General features: G+C 41.5%; 1 long non-coding RNA gene across 3 annotated transcripts in view; it reads right to left on the bottom strand.

Moving 5' to 3' along the window:
• Positions 1–4,389: 4,389 nt before the first annotated feature.
• Positions 4,390–25,583, bottom strand: part of LOC140529698 (uncharacterized) — a 102,670-nt gene continuing 81,476 nt past the window's right edge. For all 3 annotated transcript variants that reach the window (XR_011975648.1, XR_011975649.1, XR_011975650.1), the window contains 2 exons: positions 11,977–12,063; positions 4,390–5,133 (listed from right to left, as the gene is read on the bottom strand). This is a non-coding gene — a long non-coding RNA (uncharacterized lncRNA). The remainder of the gene's footprint in view (positions 5,134–11,976; positions 12,064–25,583) is intronic.

Genomic DNA, 25,583 nt, shown 5'->3' with positions numbered 1-25,583 from the left:
TTAGTAGAATTTATAGAGTTAATGGAAAGGAGGAGGAGAGAAAATAATGCTTGTTAATTGAAAAAAATTTAAATTGAAATGTAAGCTCCTTTTGAGTGAAGATTGTTTTATTCTTTGTACTTATGTCCTTAGTGCTTGGCATATAGTAGGAGTTTAATAAATGTTCATTGATTAATTGCTGGATTGATTGATGGAAGGGCTATATTAGAGGAGTGGAGAATCAGTTGTAAATAATTGTAATATTAATATAAGATTTAGGCTGAAGAGGCAGGATTTTATTTATTGACCTCCCAGGATTGTTGTGAGGGACACATTTGATAAACTTTAAAATACAAAATAATCATATATTATCTTATTGATATAAAAAACTCTCTGATGAGAAAATTCCCTCTAATCACTGCAAGTCACCACTTTCTCTGCAATTTATAATCTTAGAGAATTGCCTAGAGTAAAAGTGTAAAACACATACTCTTCCAAATGGCCTGTGACACTCTAGGGTGAAACTGGAACCAGATGAAAATATAATTGGGAAACATTTAACAAAATAACTAAAAATGCAATAGCACATAAATAATGTTAATTTGTGGTTTTTTAAGTCACTTTTCAACCTATCAGGATCCTTATGTATTGTTTAATGCTTCCCATTCTATTTGAGTTTGATGCCACTGGGTTGAAAGCTCTAGGATTTTAAGTGACTTGCCCAGAGTCACACAGTGTCAAATCCAGAACTTGAATGCAGAGCTTCTTGGCTCCAAGGCCGGATGTCTAACCACAACCCCACAATGATCACATTCAGGAAAGTAGCTTACGTTTATATGTCACTTTAAGGTATGCAAAGTACTTCACGTACATGATTTCATTTGATCCTTACAGTAACCTTGAGAGGCAAGTGCTATAATTTTACAAACAAGGAAAGTGAATCTCAGAGAAGTTAAGTGACTTGTTCATTGTTAAGTAGCTAGTAAGACTCTGAGTTGTTTTGGAGTCAAGAAGATTCCTCTTCATGAATTCAAATCTGACCTCAGACACTTACTGTCTGAGGTCAGATTTGAATTCATGAAAAAAAATGAGCTAGAGAGGGAAATGGTGAAACACTCTAGAATTCATGAAGAAGAGTAGGGCATGACTGAAACAACCAAACAACATTTTTGAAAAAACAGATTTTAATTGATATCTTTTGTTTCACATTGCCTAGATTTCTCTCATATACCTGCTCCTCTCCCCCTCTGTAAAGTGTGGATAATAACATCTATCTTCCAGGGTTGTTGTGAGAATCAAATGTGTGTAAAGAGCTTTGCAGGCCTTAAAATGCCATTAAATATTAGGCCTTATTATCACTGTCTTAGAGCCCAACAACATTTCATCACATTTATTTGGCACAATTTGTTTAGCTATTCCCTAAACAATAGGCAGCTGCTTTGTCTATAGTTCTTTCCTAACAATGTGAGTCATCGTTAATTATTTAATTTAGTTATTATTAATTAAAGTCATTATTAATTGGAGGAAAGAAAGGAAACTGACCTGAGCAGCACAAAGGATTAACCCTGAGTATCCTTATTGGGGTTTAGTAATGGCCCTGGATCCTCCTAGCAGGACAAAGGCAGAGGAGGGGAAAAACAAAAAGAGAGTGAGTGAGGGGACAAAGGGAATGGATAAGGAAGAGGAGAGAGAAAAATAAAAGCAGGAAAAAAGAAAATGAAGGAATTCAATTCAAATGCTATGTACCTATATATCCAGAGTACTGTCCTAGGTACTAGAAATTAACGAGAAATTTTAAAAAAAAACAAATAGAAAATAGTCCTGGATATCAAAGAGTGCTAAATCTCAAGCAAAGACAGCATAAAATGCATAAGATAACAGAATAGCAGAACTGCATTATTAAAAGGAACCTCAGAGCTTATCTAACTCAACTAACCCTTAACTAAACAACGATGCCTTCTGTAGCAAACTCAACAAGTCTTTGCTCAGCTTTTGCTTGAAGACCTTCAAAGAGAGGAAGTCACTACCCTCTGAGGGAATCCATTGTACTTTTGGATAGCAACATGAAATGTGACATCAGTACAATATGATATTTATTAAACACTATGTAGCACCCTGCTAAGGCAGAGGGTTGGGGGAGGGGGAACACAATGTTTAGATAAGACTTAGTTGCTGCCCTCAAAGACTTTGATGTCTAGTAACATACATTGTGCCACATTGGCATGTGCAGAAGTCAATTTATTTTGCAGATAGATAATGTCATATTTGAATGTTCTCTCTCTATGGAATGTGGTGCTTAAACTAGGTTCATGGATGTTTATTTTATCATCAGTCTTCATTATTAGCACTATTGATCAACCTGGACAAGTCATTTAACTCCATTTACCTCAGTTTCTTCATTTGGAAAATGAGTTGGAGAAGGAAATGGCAAACCACTCCAGCATGTTTGCCAAGAAAACCCCAAATGGGGTCATGGAGAGTCAGACATGACTGAAATAACCCAACCACAAGAGTTTGCTAGGCATTGTTCTATGGCTTAGGATACTAATACAAAGAATTAAACAACCTCTACCCCTAATAAAGATATATAAATATATATAAACAGCATAAATATGAAGTTAATAAATACAAGGTATTTGAGGAGGGAAGGCACTGGGAGTTGAGGGAATTGTTCAATCATTTTTCAGTTGTGTTCTATTCTTTGTGATCCTATTTAGGGTTTTCTTGGCAAAGATACTGCAGTGGTTTACCATTTCCTTCTCCAGCTCATTTTACATATGAGAAAACTGTGGCAAATGGGGTTAAGTGACTTCTCCAGGGTCACATGGCTAGGAAGGATCTGAGGCTGGATTTGAACTCAAGAAGAGGAATCTTCTCGACTACTGGCCAAGCACTTTATCCACTGCACTACGTAGCTACCCTGTTGGAGCATTACAATATAATAAATACAATACAATAAATATTTATTAAGCACCTACTATGTGTCAGGCATTTTTCTAAGTGCTGGAGATACAAACAAAAACAAAAAGAAAGGGGAATCAGGAGAATAGGGGAATCAGGAGAAGGTTCACAAATAAGCTGGTGCTTGAGCTGCATCTCCAGGTATGTGGGGTGGCCAGTGTAAAGCCATGGGATATAGGAGATGTAGTGTCATATGTCAAAAACAGAGACAAGGCCAGTTAGGCTGGATCACAGAGTGAGAAAAAGAGAGGGAAGAGACAATGACATTAGAAAGATATGTTGGGATCAGGTTGTATAGGTCTTCCAATCTAAACAGAAGCATTCACATTTGATCCTAGAGGCAATAGGGAGCCACTGGAGTTTATTGATTAGGGGAGTGACATGATCAGTTCTTTGTTTAAGAAAAAATTACTTCAACAGCAGTATGTAGGATAAATTGGAATGGTGAGAGACTTGAGGCATGAAGGCCAATTAGGAGGTCATTGCAATAAAGGTAGTTATAGTGCCAAGCCTGGAGTCAGGAAGATTCTTTTCAGAAACTTCCTAGTTGTGTGACCCTGGGCAAGTCACTTACTCCATTTGCCTCAGTTTCCCCATCTGTAAAATGAACTGGAGAAGGAACTGGTAAACCACTTCAGTATCTTTGCCAAGAAAATAAAAATGAATAGTAAACAAAAGTAAAAATTCATGAAGAATTGGGCATGACTGAAAAATGACTGAACAGCAACTGCTGTAATCTAGGTAAGGGACGATGAGGGCCAGAACTAAAGTGGTAGCTGCATGAGGGTTGGATGCAAGAAAAATTATGGGAATAGTAATGACAAGATTCATCAACTGATTGGATATGCGAGATGAGGGAAAGTGAGGAGTCGGGAATGATGCAGAGGTTGCAAACCTGAAAGACTGGAAGAATGGTGTCACCTTCTAAAAAAATTAAGGAAATTTGGAAGGGGGAGGATTTAAGGGGGAGGAAGATAATGAGTTCAGTTCTGGACATGTTAAGACTAACATGTTTCCAGGATGTCTAGTCTGAAATATTCAATCAGCAATTCATGATGCAGGACCAAAGCTCAGGAAAGATCCTGGGGCTGGATGTATAGACCTGGAAGTTGTCTGAATAGAGCTGATAGTTAAACATATAAAAGCTGATGAGGTTGCTAGGAAAGAGAGTAGAGAGGGTGAAGAGAAAAGGGCCTAGGACAGAACCTTTATGAACTGGCATAGAGTAAAGCATACAAAACCAAAAGAACAGTATACGTGATGAATACAATAACATAATTGAAAAGGACAATAAAATAAAGTTTAACACCAAGTAATTCTCATTACCAGTCTTAGCCCTTGGGCAAACATAAGAAATAGAATGTTACATGTCAGAAGTAAGTCAACATGTTAGGTAGTTTTGCTTAAGTGTTTTTTCTTTGTCACAAAGAAGAGCTTGTTAGGGGAAAGGTGATTATATTTGAAAAATACCATGATGTAAAAATAGATATCAATATAAACCTTATTTTAAAAAAGAAAAAAACATAGAAACCAACAGTAGAAAAGAAGACTAGACTCCATCTAGAGTTCAGGGAAGCAAACCCAGACAGCTCATCGTAGTTATGGGTCTGAGGTACCTTGGACAGTAATAGAGTCTTTTCCTAAAATGCCAGAAAGGCTAAGGCAAGGAAAATCTTCTGAGTAGGAGGAGAGTAAAATCATAAATCAAGAGGTGGTGGTTTTCCTTCTTAGGACTATATGTTTTACTGAAGGGGAATGCCTTTTCCAAGTAACCTGTGGGGCAACATTCTTGCTTTGGGATGCCTTTATCCTGATGTCCCAGATTAATTTCAGTTCTCTGGCTCGAAATCCCTCTAGGACATTTAACTTTTATTCTTGTGAAGTCAGAAGGAATCCTCATAATGCTTAGTGTGTGCAATGAGACTTTTTTGACCTAGTTTAGAGGCAGAGAAATCACAAGGGCTGATTATAACTGTAACAAGAGTGTCATTATTATTATTCTTATAACTCGACTCTGCCTTTCATGCTGGATGCTAAGATTGCTTTACTTACTTGTACTTCCCCTCAGGAGAGGGTTGGGTGGAAAGGGCCTGGTCTTTGGATTAATGATGGACTGAGGCAGCACACAGAAACTTGCCCTAGATCACACAGCAGGGAAACGTCCTCATGGGTTGGCTGATCAGGTGATGCTGTCTGGGAAAAAACCATCAGTTGTGATGTTGGCAGACAAGAACAGCTGTGCAAGCACAGTAGCAGGGTGGGAGCAGTGAGGGCTATTTGTGTAAGAGATGTCAAATGCCAATGGAATGAAGGCAAACTATAGATAGAGGACAATTCAGAAGGTCATCAAGTTGAACATCACACTAGGGAAGACAGCAACCAGAGCAAACTAGAGTATAAGCTGTAATTCATGGGAGTTGATATAGCTAGAAGACGTAGGGTGACAGGGAAAAAAGTGAGTCAAGAAGTCAGGAGTTAGGCAAACTGTGATGAATCCAGGATCAAGGCTTTCACTGAAGGACACACCTGACACACTCTGTTCTCTTGAGAGTGGTGGTGGTTCTCAAACTTATTGGTCCCAGAACCCCTTTATACACCTAAAAATGACTAAGGACCTTCCCCCAAGACCTTTTATTTATTTATCTGGGTTACATCTATTGATGTTTGCCCTGTTAGAAATAAAAACATCTTAGTTTTACAAGAAATAGTTTTGATCCCATGGACCCCTTCTCCCACCCCTGCACTGTGCTGTGAAAATCACTGCTCCAGAGAAGTGAACTTTTAGGATTGATCTATATATTCCAAACATATCTCCTCCTTTTTCCTGTAAGGTGGAAGGGCTTCCCTCCCTGTAGACGACCTCCTTGGTCACAGGGCTAGAGTTTGCTGGAGTATTGCTAGTGGAAAGTTTATACTGGTCTTATTGCCTGGAGGTTTCCAGCGGGTTCCCAAGAACATCTATTAAGCCCCTAGTCCTCCCAATCAATGAGACACTAGAGACAGCTCCTTCAAAATGGAGAGTTCAGGATTTCCTTCACCATGAATTTCTGTCAACTTCCAAGGATGATCATGTTTGACAATCAAGTCAACAAGCATTTATTATTTACCTACTATGTGTCAGGCACAATGCTAAGTTCTGAGGTACAAAGAAAGACAAAAACAGGTCCTGCTTTCAAGGAGCTCACCTTCTAATGGGGAAGACAGCATGTAAAAAACTATGCAGAAATATGTATATATATGTATATGTATATATACATATATATACACACATATATATGTATGTATATATATACACACACACACACATATATTTACATATATGTGTGTATATATCTATATATAAAACTGAAGGTGATGTCAGAGGGAAGGTAGCAAGATTAAACAGTACTGGCCAAGGCTTCCTCCAGAATGTGGGCTTTTAGCTGAGATTTGCAGGAAGCTAGGGAAGACAGGAGCAGGAAATAAGAAGGGGTCAGGGAATTTCAGCCTTAGTGGACAGTCAGTGACAATGCACAATGGGAAGATGTAGTGTCTGGAGTAAGGAAAAGCAAGGTGGCTAATGTATGGATCAGAGTACGTGGTGGGGAGTTAGGTGTAAGAAGACTGGAAAGGTGGGAAAAATCCAAATAAAGGGTTTTATTTTATCCTAGAGATGATAAGGAGCCACTGATGTTAATTGAATTGAGGGGGTGACGGATTTGTACAGGGATAGCTAAGTGGTACAGTAGAAAGAATGCTGGGTCTGAAAGCAGGAAGACCCAAATTTAACTCCCGCCTCAGACACTAACTGTGCTACCTTGGGCAAGTCAATTAGCCTCTGCTTGCCTCCATTTCTTCAGCTGTAAAAGAGGGATGATAATTATAATAATACCTCCTAAGGTTGTTATCAGAATCAAATGAGGCAATGAATGTAAATCATGTGGCACAGTGTCTGGCACATAGTAGGCACTTAACATACACTTGTTTCCTGGGCAAGCCTTCCATCATGTGTAGCCCTGAGGCAACCTGTCTGCTTCAGTTTCCTTTCCCATAAAATGGAGAGAATAGCACCTACTTCCCAGGGTTGTTTGGGGAATCAAATGAGATAATATTTGTGAAGTGCTTTGCAAATCTTAAAGGTCTATATAAATGCTAGGGCAGCTAGGTGGTGCAGTGGATACAGCACCAGTGCAGGAGTCAGGAAGACCTGAGTTCAAATCCCACCTCAGACACTTGATACTCACTAGCTGTGTGACCTTGGGCAAGTCACTTAACCCCAATTGCCTCATCCTGGGTCATCTCCAGTCATCCTGATGAATATCTGGTCACTGGACTCAGATGGCTCTGGAGGAGAAGTGAGACTGGTGACCTGCACAGCCCTCCCTCACTCAAAACAAAGTCAAGTGTAAGTCATGTCGTCATTTCTCTGATGGCATGGTCTCCTTCAGCAATTAAGGACAAACACACAAAACATATAAATGCTGGCTATTATTATTAATTACTAATGAGCTGGGTATGCTAAACATCATTAGCACCCATGAAATATAAGGTGAATATCTAATGAGGCATGAAATAATTTCAGCTGACAGTCCATGTGATAGCCCAGGCCACCAAGCAGGATGCCAAGGAATTGCTTCGGGCTGCAACGCCCCTGCAGGATTTCCAACAGGACTCAGGCATAAACCTCATATGTCCAGGTGTAGTGGTCAACACTGGGTTGTATAAATGTCCATAAAAATAGCAGATAGCCACGTACAGCATTTTAAACAATTTCACATTCCCTGAAGCTGGTCCGTTATAGCACAAGGTATAGTCTTTTGGTCTAGTATTCCTAGAATAGCAGTCAACAAGGAGACATCAACAAAATAAATAAAAATACAATAGAACATAGATAATGTTGATGTGTGGTTTTCAAAGATAAAGCCCCATTCACATAATAAGGACCAAATTTTCACACAGAGTAGTGAACTACACTTAGGTCTAAGTGTCTCCCTGCTGCTGCTGAGAAGTTGAAGTTCATAGCGTTCAGATGGAGCTCAGTAACAAGAAAGTTTTCTACCCTTAGGAAGGATTGCAGAGATAGGCTCTTGGTTTTGACAACTGTAGGATAGTGCTATGTCTTGTGGATATGGGTATGTTATGGAGGAGATTCAGAAGCCTTGAAGAGTGATACTAGGTCTAGCATTGGTTTAGTTTATGAGCTAGTGGAAAAGGCTGTCACCAGAAACCCTGATGCTGCCAGACTTTGAACACTACCTTTGGAGCCAGAAGCTCTTTCTCCAAGTCGCTAATTTCATTTGGCTGAGGATGTTATCCAAGAGGAATATGCCCATGGGTGGGTCCAGGCAGATTGAAGATTGGGTTGCAAAAGGATGGTTTTTATTGCATTGGAAACAACGAGTTCCATATAAATGGTGGGAGCCAGAGTACATCAGGATGGGAAACCGGTGAAGGCTGTGTTTGTGATACCACAATCAAGGAGGCAGGCCAAATTGTGAGATAGAAGGTAGGCAGCTGATGCCAACAGTCCTAATGAGGGCACCAGCCTTTCTCTCCTTCTGAAACTCCCTATAGCCAGTATTACAATGGCAAAGCCGTGTATAATTCAGTCCAGTGACACTGGTCACCTTTCTGTTCTTCAGACAAGATGCTCCATCTCCTGACTCCAGACATTTTCACTGACTCCCCTTCGCACTTGAAATTCTCCCTCCTTCCATTTCCACCTCGTGGCTTCCTTCAAGACCCAGCTAGACTCTTATCTTCGCAGGAATCCTTTCCTATCCCCCCTTAATTCTGGTACCTTCTCTCTACTGATCACCTTCATGCTATCCTGCTTGTACATAGTTGCTTGCATGCTGTCTCCCCAATTTCCATCCCAAACATTCATAAGGATAACGTGTGCCTGACCTGCGGTAGAGCCTTCTAAACTCAGGTTGAGCTGATCAGTCACAGTCAAACGCAATGTACATTGACCATGGTTAGTCATGTTGTGATGTCATTTTGGTCCTCTTCGAGTATAAAGCACAACAAAAAATGTATTGGTTTGTGTGTCATTTCCCTGAACACATTGTCAGCTCCTTGAGAGCAGGGACTGTCTTTTGCTTTTTTTTTTTTGTATCCTGAGGGATTAGCACAATGTCTGACACATAGTAGGTGTTTAATAAACGTTTTATGACTGACAGCTGGCTTCTGGCCTCTAGGTCACTGTTTCCTAAATGGGACCCTACACAATAGAGTTGACTGTACATTGCTGTGGAAACTTCTGCAGTGAAACTCATGAAAACTTGGCTACTGGGGTGACACTCTATGCATCTGTATTTTTGTTCCTTTGTATTGGGTGCAGTCCCTGGGGAGATTTTTCCTTAATGGACTATACTATTGACTGCTAAACAAAGGGATAGACCTAGGACAACACTGAGCCACAAAGTCAGTAACAACTCTAACCTCAACAATCCTTTCCAGACCCTTCTCTATTCTTTTGGAAGTGCCTTTGACAGAAGCACAGAATCCTAATCATACCAGGCACTTTACTAACATCTCTTTTTATTCTCACAACAACCCTGGGAAGTAGGTGCTATTTATAATTCCTATTTTACAGTTGAGGAAACTGAGGCAGCCAGGGGTTAAGTGACTTCCCCAAAGTAACACACTGGAAACAGTGAACTTAGGCATCACTTAACTCCACTGGGGTTTACTCATCTTTATATGATTTATATGTTGATTTAAGTGGTCTCAAAGGTCCTTTCCAACTCTGTCTGTAACCAGATTTGAACTAGCATCTTTCTGACTCCAGGCTCATCATTCTATCCATAGCACCACATGGGTGCCCCAATATAATATATAATGATATTACAGATTCAGTGGAGGATTGTAGAGGTATCAATCACATGGCCAGTGGGCCTCTACACTACCAAAAGCCCCCAAACTGGATTAAAATATAACTCATAAATATTTAACAAAATAGATAAAAATACAATACAACATAGATAATGTTGATGTGTGGTTTTCTAAGTCAATATTCAACCCACAGGGATCCTTATGTACAGTTTAGAAGCCCTCACTGGAACTCTCTGACCTTTAACTCTCCTTTCTCAGCTCATCACATAAGACTTTTCTTCTCAGAATACTGTTTTTATCATGTCATTCCCCTGCTAAAAAGTCTTCATTAGCTTTCTGCTGCCTGCCATATCAAACCCAGTCTCCCTTGCCTGGCTTTCCCAGCACCTCCAGAACTTGCCAGCTGGATTTATATAGAGGCACCATTAGAGCTGGTAGGTACCTTTGAGACCCCCTAATTCAACCCTTTCGTCTATAAAGATGAGCAAACCCCAATGGAGCTAAGAGATACCTAAAGCCACACAGAGCTTGAGTAGCAATGCCAGAATTCAAATCCAGGTCCTCTGACTTCAAATCTAGAGTTTTTCCCACTATATCAAACTGCCCCCTCCCTGGATGAATTGAATGGACTTGCATCCAAGGTTACCACAGAGAGGGATCTCCCTGGGTGCAGCAGCTGCTGAAAATACCAGGATGTGGTCACTAGTTCCTGGCATCCTGAGTGAGGCTAAATTCTCTTACTAAGATATTAATAGTGGTAATCACATTAAAATTAGTATGGGAGACAACCACCAGAGGGAGACAGGGTACAAGCCAGGTCATTACAAACATACCAGTTGAATTGCAAGGACAAGACTATAGACATTTGAAGAGTTGAAAGGGCAGGAGCCAGGTAAACTGAGATCATTTTAGAAGCAGAAGTTTAACTGAATAGAGATTGCCACACTTAGCTTGCTCTCTGGTAGTGAGTTCTTTTATATGTATGGGGGTTTGGGCTAGACGTATATATTTTCTGTTTCTTAAAAGGCCAATGATCTGAAAGGGCAGGAATAACACACAACTCCCTTACGTGTTGTTGTTTTGTTTTTTTTTAGTGTTAAATAATATTTATTTCCCCAAATTATATGTAAAAACAATTTTTAATATTTGTTGTTTTTTTACACTTTTGAGTTCTAAATTCTATCCCTCCCTTTCCTATCCCCTCCCTGAGATGGTAACTAATCTGTTATAGGTTATACATGTGCAATCATGTACAACATTTCCATATTAGTCATTTTGTACAGTAAAACTGGAAGGAAAGAAGAAAGGGAGGAAGGGAAAGAGGGAGGAATGGAGGGAGGAAAGAAGAGAAAAAAGTATGCTTCAGTCTGTATTCAGACATCAGTTCTTTCTTTGGAGGCAGATAGCATGTTTCACCATGGGTCCTTTCGGATTGTCTTGGATCGTTGTATTAAGTCGTTCACAGCTCTTCATCATACAGTATTGCTGTTACTGTGCACAGTGTTTGGGTTCTGCTCACTTCACTCTGAATCAGTTCATGTAAGTCCAGGTTTTTCTGAAATCATCCTGCTTGTCATTTCTAATAGCACAATAATATTCCATCATATTCATGTACCACAATTTATTCAGTCATTCTCTAATTGATGGGCATCCCCTCAATGTCCAATTCTTAACCACCACAAAGAGAACTGCTATAAATATTTTTGTACTAATAGGCACAACCCCTTGTTGATGGAGAAGGGAGGCAGTGTGGTACAGTGGAAGGAGAAGTGGGGCTGAAGGCTCTGCCCCTAGCTACCTGTGTTACCTTGGGCAATTACTTAACCTTCCTCATCTTTAAAATGACAGTTTGTGTTATATAACATAGCCTCTTATCCTAACATGCTGGGGTGAGAAGAATGAACTGAGCAGAAGAAGAGAAGGGAGGAAAGGACCATGTAGCTGGATAGGTAAGTTTCAGTGGAATTAAGAATGCTGAGAAAAGAGGAGACAATTCCATCCATCACTACATCATCCATTCGCAATTATCATCATCAATTAGTTAAGCAACCCATGTGTCTGAAAGACTGTGCAGTGTAATGGATAGAAAGCCAGATTTAAAACCAAGAAAAATCACCGCTGGTGTTGTAACATCCAGCAAGGCATTTAACTTCTCAGACAGCTTTCTAAGCCTATACCTTGCAGAAAAGGTGCCAAAACATACTGGTAATAGTAGCTTACTCTCTTGCAAATTCTTCATCCAGAGCAATCGTAGATCCCTTCCTTCTTGGGTCCCTCTGCTTGTACGTGGCAGGAACTTTTATGCACCTGGAAATACAAATACAAAAATGAGATTGGAATAGACCACAAAAGTTCTTATATTCATCCTCCCTGTCTCTGGAAGTTCCACACCTAATTAAACCCTAGATAATCCTCAGGATAGTGCTAGGCCAATTTTGATGCAAGTTTGATGCTTAGCTTTAAGGAAGACTCAACCCCAAAGGACAAACACTAACTTCCCTAATTCTCCCACTACCTGCTAGCTTTGATGTTACTCCTCTCTATACAAGGATAGGCCTTTGTAAGCAGTTGCAGTCTTGATAACTCCTTGCACATAATGGAAGGCAGAATTATTTCTCTATGAGCAGAATTTTACAGATATAAGTTGGCCTAACTGACCTCTGATCAGCTGAGATGTTCTGGAAGCCAGTCTGTGTCAGAGCAGCAGAGGTGAGACTCTAACCCAAGTTTCTTGACTTTTATGATTCATTTAGAGAGGTATACTGTCCAAAACAAAAGAGGTCACTGTCCCGGTATGTTGTTGTACAGTTGTTTCAGTTGTATCTGAACCCATTTGGGGTTTCCTTGATAAAGATACTGGAGTGGTTTGTCATTTCCTTCTCTAGTTCATTTTACATGTGAGGAAACTGAGGTAAACAAGATTACGTGACTTGCCCAGGGTCCCACAGCTAGTAAGTGTCTGAGGCCAGATTTGAACTCAAGAAGATGAGTCTTCCTGATTCCAAGGCCCCATACTCTATTCATTGATATAGTGCCACCTAGCTGTCCTGTTGATCACTCAGTCAACAAGCCTTTATTAAAGCACTTATGCTGTCAGGCACTGTTAAACCATCTCTGCTGCTTGTCTCAGGACTACATTTGGAGTTCAGTGTCCTTGATATCACATTTTAGGAAGGGTATGGACAAACTTGGGTGTCTGCAGAGAAGAGTAGGCAGGATGATTAGAGAAGGAAATGGCAAATAATATCTTTGCCAAGAAACCTCTAAATGTGGTCATGAAGAGTCAGAATGACTGAAACAACTGAACAACTAGGAGGGTGAGGGGACCAGAAAGCATGCTGTGTTAGCATGGGTTGAAGGGAGTGGGATTGCTTAGCTTAGAGAAAAAGGAATTGAAGACAGAACTAGGAGGCTTCAGTTCAATGTGTGGAAAGACTTTCAGGGGATTCCCCTCACTCATGGTCTCCAAATACTGGCTTGATGACAATGTATTGAAGATATCATGCCAAGATTCTCAGTCAGGCACTGGTTGGGCTAAATGACCTGAGCCCTTCTAACTCTGAGATTCTGTGACTCCGAATTTCCTGACGTGGTGTTCTTTCCTCCATTCTTTCCTCCATACCTCCTTTGTAGGTATAAGCCACAACAATATGGGAACACATTCCCTAGAAGTTTATGAGGCAAGTTTGCAAAACTTAAAGCAAGATATAAATGTTAACTATTATCATTTGGTATCTGGTAGGTGGTGAGAGCTCAAGAACACTGCTTTCCTTTTCATTGTGTTCCTTCAGGAACACAACCATAAACCCACTAGAATGTACTAGAGGGTCCATTCTTTGTCTCTTGCTCCATTGTTTTTCTAGCTCCTCTTACTTCTCCATTAGAAAAATATTTATTAAACACATGCTGCGTGTCAAGCAATGTTCTGAACACTGAGAATACAAACAGAAAAGTACAATGGTACCTGCTCTCAAAGAATTCACATTCTAATTAGTGGAGACAACATATATAAGACCCACATCCACATCCAAGTCCAGTCATTTGTTCATTCCTATTTTCCTTCCCTAAGTCACACATTCATTCTCTTCCAATTCTTCTCTGAGAATGAAAGATAAACAATATCTCCCCACCAGTTTCGAACACATTCAGCACCCTGGACAGAAACTAACAGGACATTTTGATATTCAAAAGGCATCAATGTAATGTACAGACCAAGAAATTATGCTCTGGATTAAAATTCTGCAAGACTGAGGAAATCAGGATCAAAATCATGTTCTCCAAGATTGTCTAACTTTTTGTAAATTGGCATTCTGTTCACCTGGAGGCAGGTCATTTCAAATCCAATATACCACTGGGGTAGAAGCTCAGATATCAGTAGTCTAGAAAGGATTTCCCTGGTTCAGAGATGCCTCAGGCCATTGCCTGGGCCTAAATGAAAGATCCTTTTACATATTGCATCAGTTTGGGATACCCAAAGAAGTCCTAGAAACATTCCAACTTCTAAGGATTGAATAGAGCTTTACCAACATCCCAAGAGAATTCCAAAAATTGTGATACAATCTGACATTCCCATAATTACTCCAGACAGCATCTCCCCTGCCCTGCTTTGCAAGTGGGTATTCAACAGTTACTGAGAGAACATGAGTATTAAAGTTTGACAACCGGAGTTGAAGTATCAGTTTTGTTGGTTCTATATGCAGACATCACCTACCTCTAAATCTTCCTTTCCATTCTCCTGCCTCTACAAACACCCACCATGCTCCTTTCTCAAAGACTCATAGAATGCTACAATGAAAAGAACACTAAATTTGGTTTCATGAGACCTGGGTTCAAATCCCAGCTCTACCACTTAGCTATGTGACCTTGGACAGGACATGCAACTTCTACTGGGTTTCTTCACTAGTAAAAATGAGTTGTTGTTCAGTCATTTTTTGGTTGTGTCTTACTCTTCATGATCCCATTTGGGTAAAAATACTAGAGTGGTTTGCCATTTCCTTCTCCAGCTCATTTTACAGATGAGGAAACTGAGACAAACAGGGTTAAGTGACTTACCCAAGGTCACACAGCTGTCTGAGACCAGATTCGAACTCAGGAAGATGAGTTTTCCTGACTCCAGGCTTCACATTCTATCTACTGCACCACCTAGCTGCTCCATTCTCTTCCTGTTTTCCTCACCAGTTCTAACACATTCAGCACCCTGGACAAAAGCTAGCAGGGAATTTTGATATTCAAAAGACATCCTTGTAGAGTGTAGACTGGGAAACAATGTTCTGAACCAAAATTCTATGGGATTAGATTAAATAGCCTCTAAGATCCCTTTCAGTTCTAAATTCATGATCCTATGATCATTTAGACTTCAATAACCATCTAGTTCAAACCATATTCAGAAAAGAATTCCCATTGCAATATATCTGCTAAATGAATGTACATCCTCAACTTAGAGACTCCAGCAGAGTACAGACAGTTCTCACTTTACATGAAATATGCAAATTCCACTCCCAGTAGGACCAACAGCAGGAAGCCAAGTGGCACCTGAAGGGCCACAGAGTCATGGAGGGGGTGGGGCCGCTCAGAGCCCCTCCAAGGGGTGGAAAGGTCTGCAGAACAATCCACTTATATTAAACAAGAACTGTACATACAGCCAACACTCATTTTATTCTCATTCCCTGTCTTTCCACACTCACCTGTTTTTCTTCCCCTTCTCCTGGTCTTCCCTTCCCAGATCTATTTTTTAAGAGGTCATTCTTTGCTTAAATTCTTATTAAGCCTTAACTGCTGAATAAACTTTGCCTCAGTCAAACTCAGACCTGTTAAGGAACTTAGATTGAAAAGGCCAAAGGTCTCCCACTGCATCCTGGGCCATTTCCAGTTGTCCTGTTCTATATCTGGTCACTGGATCCAGATGGTTCCAGAGGTAAAAGTGAGGCTGATGACTTTGCACAGCCCTCCCTCACTTAAAGCCAATTCATTTGCACATCATGGCATCACCTCCCTGATGTTATGGTCCTCTTCTATAATGAAGGATAAGCAGCAGCAGGAAGAGCAAGCCCTCTGCCCTTCCCTTTACATACAAGAAAAATCTTATAATGCCTCAAGCTTATTGAGCACTTTAAGGCTTATAAAGTTCTCTCCTCACAATAATCTGAGGTGAGTAATACAGATGTTAAGCTCATTTTACATAGCAGGAAACTGAGGCTCAAGGAGCCAAACTGACTTTTTCAATTATTGTCACATCATTATTTCTGTCAGAGCATGAATGAGAAACCAACTCTTCTTGACTACAAGTCCAATGCTTATCGAATGGAGGGACTGGCCAATGAGTGTCCAGGTTTGAGCCCAATATCTCCATGGACTGAGGTGTTAGAGGGGAGAATGTACCCACAGTTGAGGGAGAAGATATGTATTTCCTTCTTACTATTACTTCTCAGAAAATATCCTTTTGTAAAAGCTAATTGATATTAATTGGTCATCAATGATATTGGGAAAATATTAAGAGTTAAATGATATTTGGACTCTAATCACTGATACTGGGAGGAACATGCCAAATAGGACTCAAGCTAACTACCCTCTAAGAAGGGTGTGTCTCAGAGGTACTCCTAGAATCCTGGGAGAAACATTTAGCCTGCTGAGCTCTGGGGACCTCACCTGCTACATATTCGAGTTGGGAGATTAAGTCCAAAATCTCACTATGCTGAGGAAATGATCCAGTATAGTGCATTGGAAAGAGTGCTAGACTTGGAATAAGAAGACCTGGGTTTGAATCTTAGCTCTGCAATTCACTCTCAGTGGGATGGTAGGCAAACGATTTAACCCCGTTGACCCTAAGCTTCCTCATTTGTAAAAATGAGAAGGTTGGTAGATGATCTATAGGAGACCTTCTAGCTCCAAATCTCAACTCCTGTGACTAGGAAGAAGGCTACAGGACCAAGAAGAGAGCTGACCTGGCAGGGAGTACGTAAGAAGTGTGATGGAGCCAGCCTGAATTAAATTTTCAGTGGGAGCATTTACACCTTAGAAATTGGCAAAGCTACAAATCAGAGCTTGATAGATTGTTTTATTCATTGTTTAGACTTAAGTAAGCGATGCTGAAAATATAAATATATATAAATATAAATGCAACTTTAAAAATGTGAGAGTATATGTGTGTATGTATGTGTGTATATCTATGTCATATATCTATATGTATGTGTGTATATGTATATGTATGGGAATATATCTATATCTATCTATATTATACATATGTATATGTATATATGTATATCTATATCTATCTTTCTATATGTATGTTTATATATATATATATATGTATAATAGATCAATAGATATTCTGGAAAGCCAGTTGTTAAATATGTATCAGCATACCACTATGAATGGAGAGTATCTGTCCTTTAGATAAAGATGTTTCAAGTGAATGAAATATGAAGGCAAATCCAAAGTTAGAGGTAGGAATAAACTGGATAAGAGGAATAAATGTTTGTAAATAACGTTTGACTCTGGGGCAGGAAAAATGATGATGTTGGGGGGGGGGGGGGTACCAGACTCATTTCACTCATATTGGGAACTCCCAGAGTGAAGACTCACCCTAGCAATGCACATCCCTACTTTCTTTGTAACTTAGTCTTAGAGAGGTGTACTGAGTGTACTGGGTCCAGGGTCATACAGCCAGAGCGTATCAGAGACTTAACCCAGTCTTCCTAACTCCGAGGTCAGCCTCTCCCCATCACAGCCAGGTGCTTCTCTGATGACTGAGTAATCATATAAAAGATGCAATTAACTGGCCCGAAAGACAGAAAGTGTTTGGAAAATAAAAAACATTTAACAGAGGGCAGGCAGTACTGCCATTACTATTACTGTTACTTCTTTAAAAAGAAAAAAAAAAGGCACCTCATTCTCAACACCTAAACATCTTTGTCCTGAAATGAAGGCCCATATTTCCCTACTTTGTTCTTTAATAAAGAAGCTGTTTGTCCTAAATAGATGAAGTCCAAGTGTGTGTATATGTGTCTGGGGGGCAGTGAGAGGAGCGGAGAGGAGCGGAGCGGAGAGGAGAGGAGAGGAGAGGAGAGGAGAGGAGAGGAGAGGAGAGGGGAGGGGAGGGGAGGAGAGAGACACAGAGAGACAGAGAGACAGACAGAAAGAGAGAGAGAGAGAGAGAGAGAGAGAGAGAGAGAGAGAGAGAGAGAGAGAGAGAGAGAGAGAGAGAGAGAGAGAGAGAGAGAGAGAGAGAGAGAGGTACTTCATTTTTATCCCACTGGATGGCGCGAGAATCGCACTTTTTTTCCTTTTTAAGGTTTGTGACCTGTTACAGTAGAGGAGTAGGGAAGGACTGACTGCAGTGGTTTGAGCTTGCATCAGTGGTCAGGGCTGGCCTGTGCCCCTCCCCACCCCCATCCCCCACACACTGTTCCAATGTAGGCACTCCTATGGGGGTCTCACACACACACACACACACACACACACACACACACACACACACACACACACACACACACACACTCTCTCTCTCACTCTCACTCTCCCACTCCCACACCCCTAGGGTTCTCCCTTGGTCTCCCGGCAGTCTTCAGGTCTGATTTCTCACCAGCCTCCCACAAACAGGTTCAGCCCCAGAGGGCTTGGCAAAGACTGGAAAGACGCTGCTGGAGGAGGTAGAGCCCAAGCAGAAGCCAACTCATTGTTTGACGTTTGATTACAGTCTTCCCCTCTCCCACCCCACCCCCACCCTGCCCAGTCACAGGGCACAGCCCAAAGGTGAGGCGAGGTCCAATTTAAGGGGCATAAAACGATCCTTGCCAGAAGCCAAATCTGCGGTAAGCTTTGTAGGTTTTGGTTTAATAATTAACACGGATCAGAAACCTGTTCCATGCTTTCCTGTAGTGCTGGAGATGTTGTATTTGTTAGTACAGTATGTTTCTGTGCTGGACCTAAGATACCCCGGTTCTGCCATGTACATCTATGTGTCCCTGGGCAAGTCCCCTCGTCTCTTGGGGCCTCAATTTCCCTTATGTAAAATACGGGAGTCACAGTAGATCATCTGTAAGGCCCATCATAGCTCTCAATCTACCATCCTCAAATATAAGGAATTCCCAGGGAGAAAACTCCCTCTCCTAATGCAGGTTGGCACCTGCTCTGGGCTTTCTAGTTTTAGAGAGCTGCCTGAGCCACTGAAAAGTGAAGCCACTTGCCCAGGGTCATCATCACCCTCAGTGGGTATTTATTAAGCTCCAGGCCTTGGGACCACAAGGATGGCTCAATGTTAGGAACAGATATGGTTTATCAGTGGAAAAGGCAGCAAAGAAGATTCATTACCATCTCCTTTGCCCCTGAACCCAAAGGATTTTCTGTGGGCCTTGATGATGAAACAGTCTCTACATGTTGTCTCCTATTTGCATGTGATCAGCCCCTCCAGAGCCAGGACACTCTTCTCCTCCTAGCCCCATTACTTTGCACACAGTAAGCACCTCATAAATGCTCATTCAAACATCCATGCCAGTCAGTCAGCCTCCAGGACACCAGGGCCCAGCCTCTTGCTGTCTCCCTTGTGCCTGCCCACCTCTCATTACCAACTGGACCTCCAAGACCTCCCCTCCATCACATATTCCACCCACTCCTTAGGGACATTAGTTCACTCAGTTTTGAGACATAACAGCAGAGCTGCCTGATTGGAGGGTGAGTTGTTTATTTCTAGCAGGCCCCAGACCTCTAGAACATTCTTCAACAACCAAGAGATCTGGTTCTAGCCATCAGGATATCTTACCATTGCCTTTCCATCTCTCATAGGTCCCCATTTCTTCCCCACCCCTTCACACCCTTTATACCTCTTGCTCTGAAGACAAAGCAATACTACTATCCTACCTGAAAGGTAGGTGCTTCCTTACAACCCCTGGCCTGCCTAGAGCTCCTTTCCCCAGCCTCTGCTCTCTGATAAAGGCAGACATAAGCTTATTGAGGGTGAGGGCTTTCTCACTTTCATATTTTATCCTCAGCACTAATACAGTGCCTGGAGTATAGTGGGCTCTTAATACAGGCCCATTGGTTAATGGACCTCAGGCACAGGCTTCACTATGGCCCCACTTTTGCTGCTGGTCATTGTTCAGTCATTTCAGTCATGTCCAACTCTCCATGACCCATTTGGGGTTTTCTCAGCAAAGACACTCTAGTAGTTTGTCATTTCCTTCTCCACCTCATTTTACAGATGAGTAGCTAAAGCAAACAGGGTTATGTGACTTATGATTTGAACTCAGGTCTTCCTGACTCCAGACCTAGTGCTCTATCCACTGTACCACTTTGCTGCCACATCATCAGTACAGCCACTATCAAGAATACTCCTGGGAAATCGAGGGCAACAGGTCATTTATTTGCTCTGTAGCTCAGTTTCCCCATTTAGAACATAGAATTGTTATACTATCTCCAATTTATTTCCAACCTCTCTAGGATGTCAGCCCTAGGATTTAGGATTAGAAGGAACCTTAGAAACCATCCAGTTAAGGGTGTCCAACTCAAACAGAAACGGGGACACTGACCTATACATGAGGATGTGTATCCTGTGAAGAACGTGAGGACTAAGAAAACCACATATTAGCATCATCTGTGTTCTGTTGTATTTTTATTTATTTTGTTAACTATTTCCCAATTACATGTTAATTTGGTTCTGGCCACACTTAGAGTGCTGAAGGCATAGTGTGACAGTGGGTCCCATGTTTGACTCCTCTAATCCTAGGCTAACCCCCACATGCTATAAATTGGCCGTAGAAGTTGAGTACCTTGCTTAAGTTACATAGAAACTAGGTTTTCACAGGATGTAAGCTACCCCAAAGGGGCAAGTTATATAGTTTAGGAAGTCTTCGGTACTTATATGCAGTTAGGTAGCACAGTAGATAGGTCACTGGGCTTGGAAGTCAACAAGACCTGAATTCAAATCTGGCCTCAGACACTTGCTATCTATGTAACCCTAAGCAAGTCATTTAACTGTTGTCTGCCTCAGTTTCCTTATCTGTAAAATGGAGATAATAATAGCCCCTACTTCTCAGGGTTGTCTTGAGGACCAAATGAGATAATCATTTTAAAGCATTTAGTATAGTGCCTGCACATAATTAATAAATTTTTGTTTCCTTCCTTTCATATAGAAATTAGTAAAAGCCAGAGAGTGAAGAAAAAAGTGTGGTGTAGAGAAAATCAGAAGAACTGGGCCTGTCCCAGATACTTATTTACTACCTGTATAAACCTGGGTGAGTCACTTTATGTCCCACTTCCAGCCTCAGTTTCCATGTTTGTAAAATAAAAGAGTTGGGCTTGATGATCTCTAGTGTCCCTTCCATCTCAAACATTTTGAAGTTCCATGTTGTAACTTTTCTTCTGGAATCTACTCTGCAGCTTCAGCCTTTCTTTTCCCAAATGCCTGTTCTGGCCTGAGTATAACTCATCACCATCACATATCCCCACCCCCTGCTCTGCCCAGCATCTTTAACTCTGCATCCCAACCAGGGAGGAATAGAGAGTCTAGTGAGTCAAATGTGTGTGTCTGTCCTTCGTTGCCAAAGAAGACCATGCATCAGAGAAATAATGACATGACTTGCACTTGACTTTGTGAGGGAGGGCTGTTCAGGTCACCAGCCTCACTTCTCCTCCAGAACCATCTGAATCCAGTAACCAGATATTCATCAGGATGAGTGGGGATGACCCAGGATGAGGCAACTGGGATTAAGTGACTTGCCCAAGGTCACATGGCTAGTGAGTGTCAAGTGTCTGAGGTGAGATTTGAACTTAGGTCCTCCTGACTCATGCACTGGTGCTCTATCCACTGCACCACCTAGCTGCTTATTGACTCCATGATCCCTCATGGGATACCAGAATTCCAATTATAAGGAAACTCAGAGGCCTCCAAATCCCAGCCATACTGCAACAGGAAAACCCCCTACAATTTACCCAAAAAGTGTCCCTCCAGCCTTGACTAAAAGTGGGAAGCTAGGACTTCCCAAGACTGCCCATTTCTCTTTAGGGCTGACAGAAATGTTGGGGAGTTTTACTTTACACAGAACCTCAATAGAATTCTCCATCATTTCTGTCCTTTCCTCATATTTCTGCCCTCTCAGGCTAAATGGAACATGTCTAATCCCTTCTCTACATGATGTGGTCTTCAAACCCCTGAAAACAGCTAGCACATCCCTCCCCTTTCCCATCTATATTTTCTTATCCTCAGGCTAGCCTGATAAAGTTCCCAATACTTTTTATTTTCAAATCATAAATTTTCTTCCCATTGAAAAAAATTGTTTTAATGTCTAACTGTTCTTCATATCAAAGAAAGATCTGGCCACTAAAGAGCCATTTTTTCCCCATGACTCCACCTTCCAGTGAAATGGCAGATGCTCAGGAAGCCAAATTAATTGCATTTTAGCAAATGCAACTTGAAGCCCCCAAAGATACTGGGGAACCCACTATTTGGGGAACCTCACCAGGACAAATGTCAATTGTTTGTGAGAATAAACCACCCAAGGTATTGGGGGCGGTTAGAATTCCCCAGAACCAATCGCTAATAGTCCAGTGGCACACACAGAAACAAGAAAGGAATCTTAGAGCCACATTAAAAATGTGGAAAACCCAGGCCTGACTGTTGGAACACTGAAGAGGATGCAAGCTTCAAATGAGGTCAAGCTTAATGTTAGGACTCATAGTCTTAGGACTCATAGTCTTCTCACTCAGAGAAGAAAGTGAGAAGTTTTTAATGACAGAAAAAAGGTCTCATCACCTTCCCCAGAAAAAGGTCAGGATTTCCTCCTGACTTCACTGAGATAGATGCACACTGACAGCCCACGGAATCGTTTCTGAGGGTTTCCCAGGAAATCTTAGTGGCAAAGCTTTGGGGAGCAAATGTTTTTCCTGGGGTAAAGAGTCAGATGAATTTGAGATGAGAGAGTATGGGCAAGAGCCCAACTTGGCTCCCACAGAGTCTGGTCCCACATGAGGAAGTAGCTGGCTTCTGAAAACAGTACTTTAAAGTAAAACCAAGAATGATTTTTGTTCTGTCTTGTTTTTCCAAACACGGAAGGGGCCACAGGGTAGCAGAGAATGCATCCAGCCTCCCCACCCCTACTGGGGGAATGAGTGTCAACGACCTTCCTAAGTGTTACTAATAAAATGAAAATGCATGCCTCCTTCATGGGTACTTGACTTCCCTCTATCTTCCCTGTGACATGAACAGATAGAACTTCTTGGCTGAGCTTGGCAACAACAAAAGAGTTGCTCTGCAGGCCCCTGGGGGTTATTTCAGGCTTCCACAGGCCAGGCTGAGCCACCAGACCACACAAGGGGCCTGAGAACACCCAGCTATTCCCTGTACCAGGGAAGCAAGATGACCTGGGCTGCCTGTTGTTTCTAATTGCTACACAAGATATGAACTGATTCAGCTCCACAGAGAACAAGGGCTTTTTCAAATGTTTTCATTTGAGGAAGAACCCTAAAAGCACTCCCTTTCTCCCCCACCATACCTGGAGTGGCATTTTTTAATCACTAAATGGTGACATTTGTTTAGTAAAACCTAGGTCTGAGCTTGAAGATGCCTCTTTCTCAGCCTTAATGCGGATGCCCTCCCTCTGTCAATTAGCTCCAATTTATCTTGTATACATCTTATTCGTACAGAGCTGTTGCCATGTGGTCTTGGACTGTTTGTACACCACCCTTAGCACAGTGCCTGGTGCCTAGTAGGTGGTTAGGCAATGCTTGGTGAATCACCGACTCCCTCCAATTTCATATACATGTATTTGTACACATATTTTTTTTGCTCTAACTTGGTTCTTTAGACCTGTATCTGTTGGATCTGGGACATCTAGGTGGCACTGGAATGGACAGAGTGATTGGGCCTCAGGTCAAGAAGACTCATCTTCCTGAGTTCACATCTGACCTCAGACACTTCCTAGCTGTATGACCCTGGGCAAGTCATCTAACCCTGTTTGCCTCAATTTCCTCATCTGTAAAATGAGCTGGAGAAGAAAATGGCAAACCATTTCAGTATCTTTGCCAAGAAAAACCCAAATGGGGTCACAAAGAGGCAGATGTGATTGAAATGACTGAAAAACAACTACTATTAGATTTACAATTTCATCTACATAGGGAACTCCAACTGAGGAAACTCCTTCCTTCATGCAGATCTAGACCTTCTATGCAATTACTGTCTTAGTTGTCTTGGAACTAACAAGTTAAGGACTTCCTAAGGATCACACAGGCAGTATGTATCCAAGGCAGGATTTGAACACAGACCTTTCTGGATATATATTGATAGACCCCCTATTCGGTGCTTTTCCACTTAAAACATGTCTGCTATTTTCCTCATGTTAAAAAAAAAAACTGGGAAGGGGTAACAATGAAGACAGATTTGACTATTTTGAAATAGTTCATAATGATGAAATCCTCCATTAAGTCTTATTCCAGTGGTCCATTGAGGCATAGAGGTCACCCTGGGTTCTCAAAAGCTATGCCAGGTAGGGTAAGCTTTGGCAGATCCAGTAAGACTTTTAGTATGAGCCTGGCCAGAGACCGAGGACCAGGCTGGCTAAACTGAAAAAGACACATCCACAAAAGGGTGGCTACAAGGCGATGAATTGTTTTGGCCACACCAATTCAAAGATCATACTGGAAGATAAAGGGGTGACTGTGGTCTGTACCAGTGGGAGAAGGACCAGTGCTAATGAATTCACAGATTCTTGAAGTACTGATAAAGTACCTAATTATCCTCTTAATGATGCAACTTGTCACCTAACTGAAGTGACTATAAATGCCTGGCTATTTAGTAGATGATCACAAATGCTAAGTTGACTAATTAACCATTTGGGTCCACTCACCGCTAAAGGAAATGGTGGTAGGGTTCAGGACCAGAGGGACATTCTGCATTAAGGTCAATAAGGGAAAGAAGGGAGACAAGTGTGTTTGAACTTACTGAGTCGGGTCTTCCTTCTGGTTTAGTTTTATTCTCAGACTTTAGGCTCAGTCTTGCATCACCAACTACCTCTCAAGCATTTCTCTCTGAATGTCCATCTCAAGTTCCACATATTCAAGAGAAATTTCATGATCCCCTTCCCCAAATCTACTCCTCTTCGGATTCCTTCCAGTTACCCAATCCATAACCTTGGTATTGTCTTCAACTCTTCCATCTCCCCCACCCAATTTCTCTCATATCCATCCCTTCCTAGCCACTTACACAGCCGTCATTTCTGCTAGCATCCAATACATGCTACTTTGTTTGGCATTTAAAACTCTTCATAAACAGACCCCAACCCTAACCTTACTTTCTAGCTTTGTTGCATATTATTCCCCCTCCTCACACTACTGTCCGGACATATTGACTTTTTTTGCTGGTCCTTACACATGATCTCTTGTCTCCTTGCCTTTGTCCTGTCTATTCTCGTATTACACACACACACACACACACACGCACACACACACACACACACACACACACACACACACACACCTTTACTCAATAAACTCCAGTTGCTCACTATTGCCTCCAGGATCATATACCTTACTTTTCCCCCTTCACACACTCTTTGATACAGTGACGCTGGCCTCCTGGCAGTTCCATGAACAGGACACCCCATCCCTGGGCTCCTGGCACTTTATCTAGTTGCCCACCAGTCTTGAAATGCTCTCCCTCCTCAACTCCACTTACTGCCTTCCCAGTCTTCCATGAAGTCCTAACTTTAAAAACGAAAGACAAACAACCACAAAATTCCCAACCTCTCTTACTTCTAGTGCTTTTCCTTTTTAAATTATTTCTAATTTATCTAGTATATAGTTTGTCCACATTTGTTTGCTGGTTTTCTCCCCCATTAGTT

This window comes from Notamacropus eugenii, chromosome 2 (genome assembly GCF_028372415.1).
Source record: "Notamacropus eugenii isolate mMacEug1 chromosome 2, mMacEug1.pri_v2, whole genome shotgun sequence".
Lineage (NCBI taxonomy): Eukaryota > Metazoa > Chordata > Mammalia > Diprotodontia > Macropodidae > Notamacropus > Notamacropus eugenii.
The sequence above is the reverse complement of the archived record's forward strand: the minus strand, read 5'-3'. Positions and strand labels throughout refer to the sequence as shown.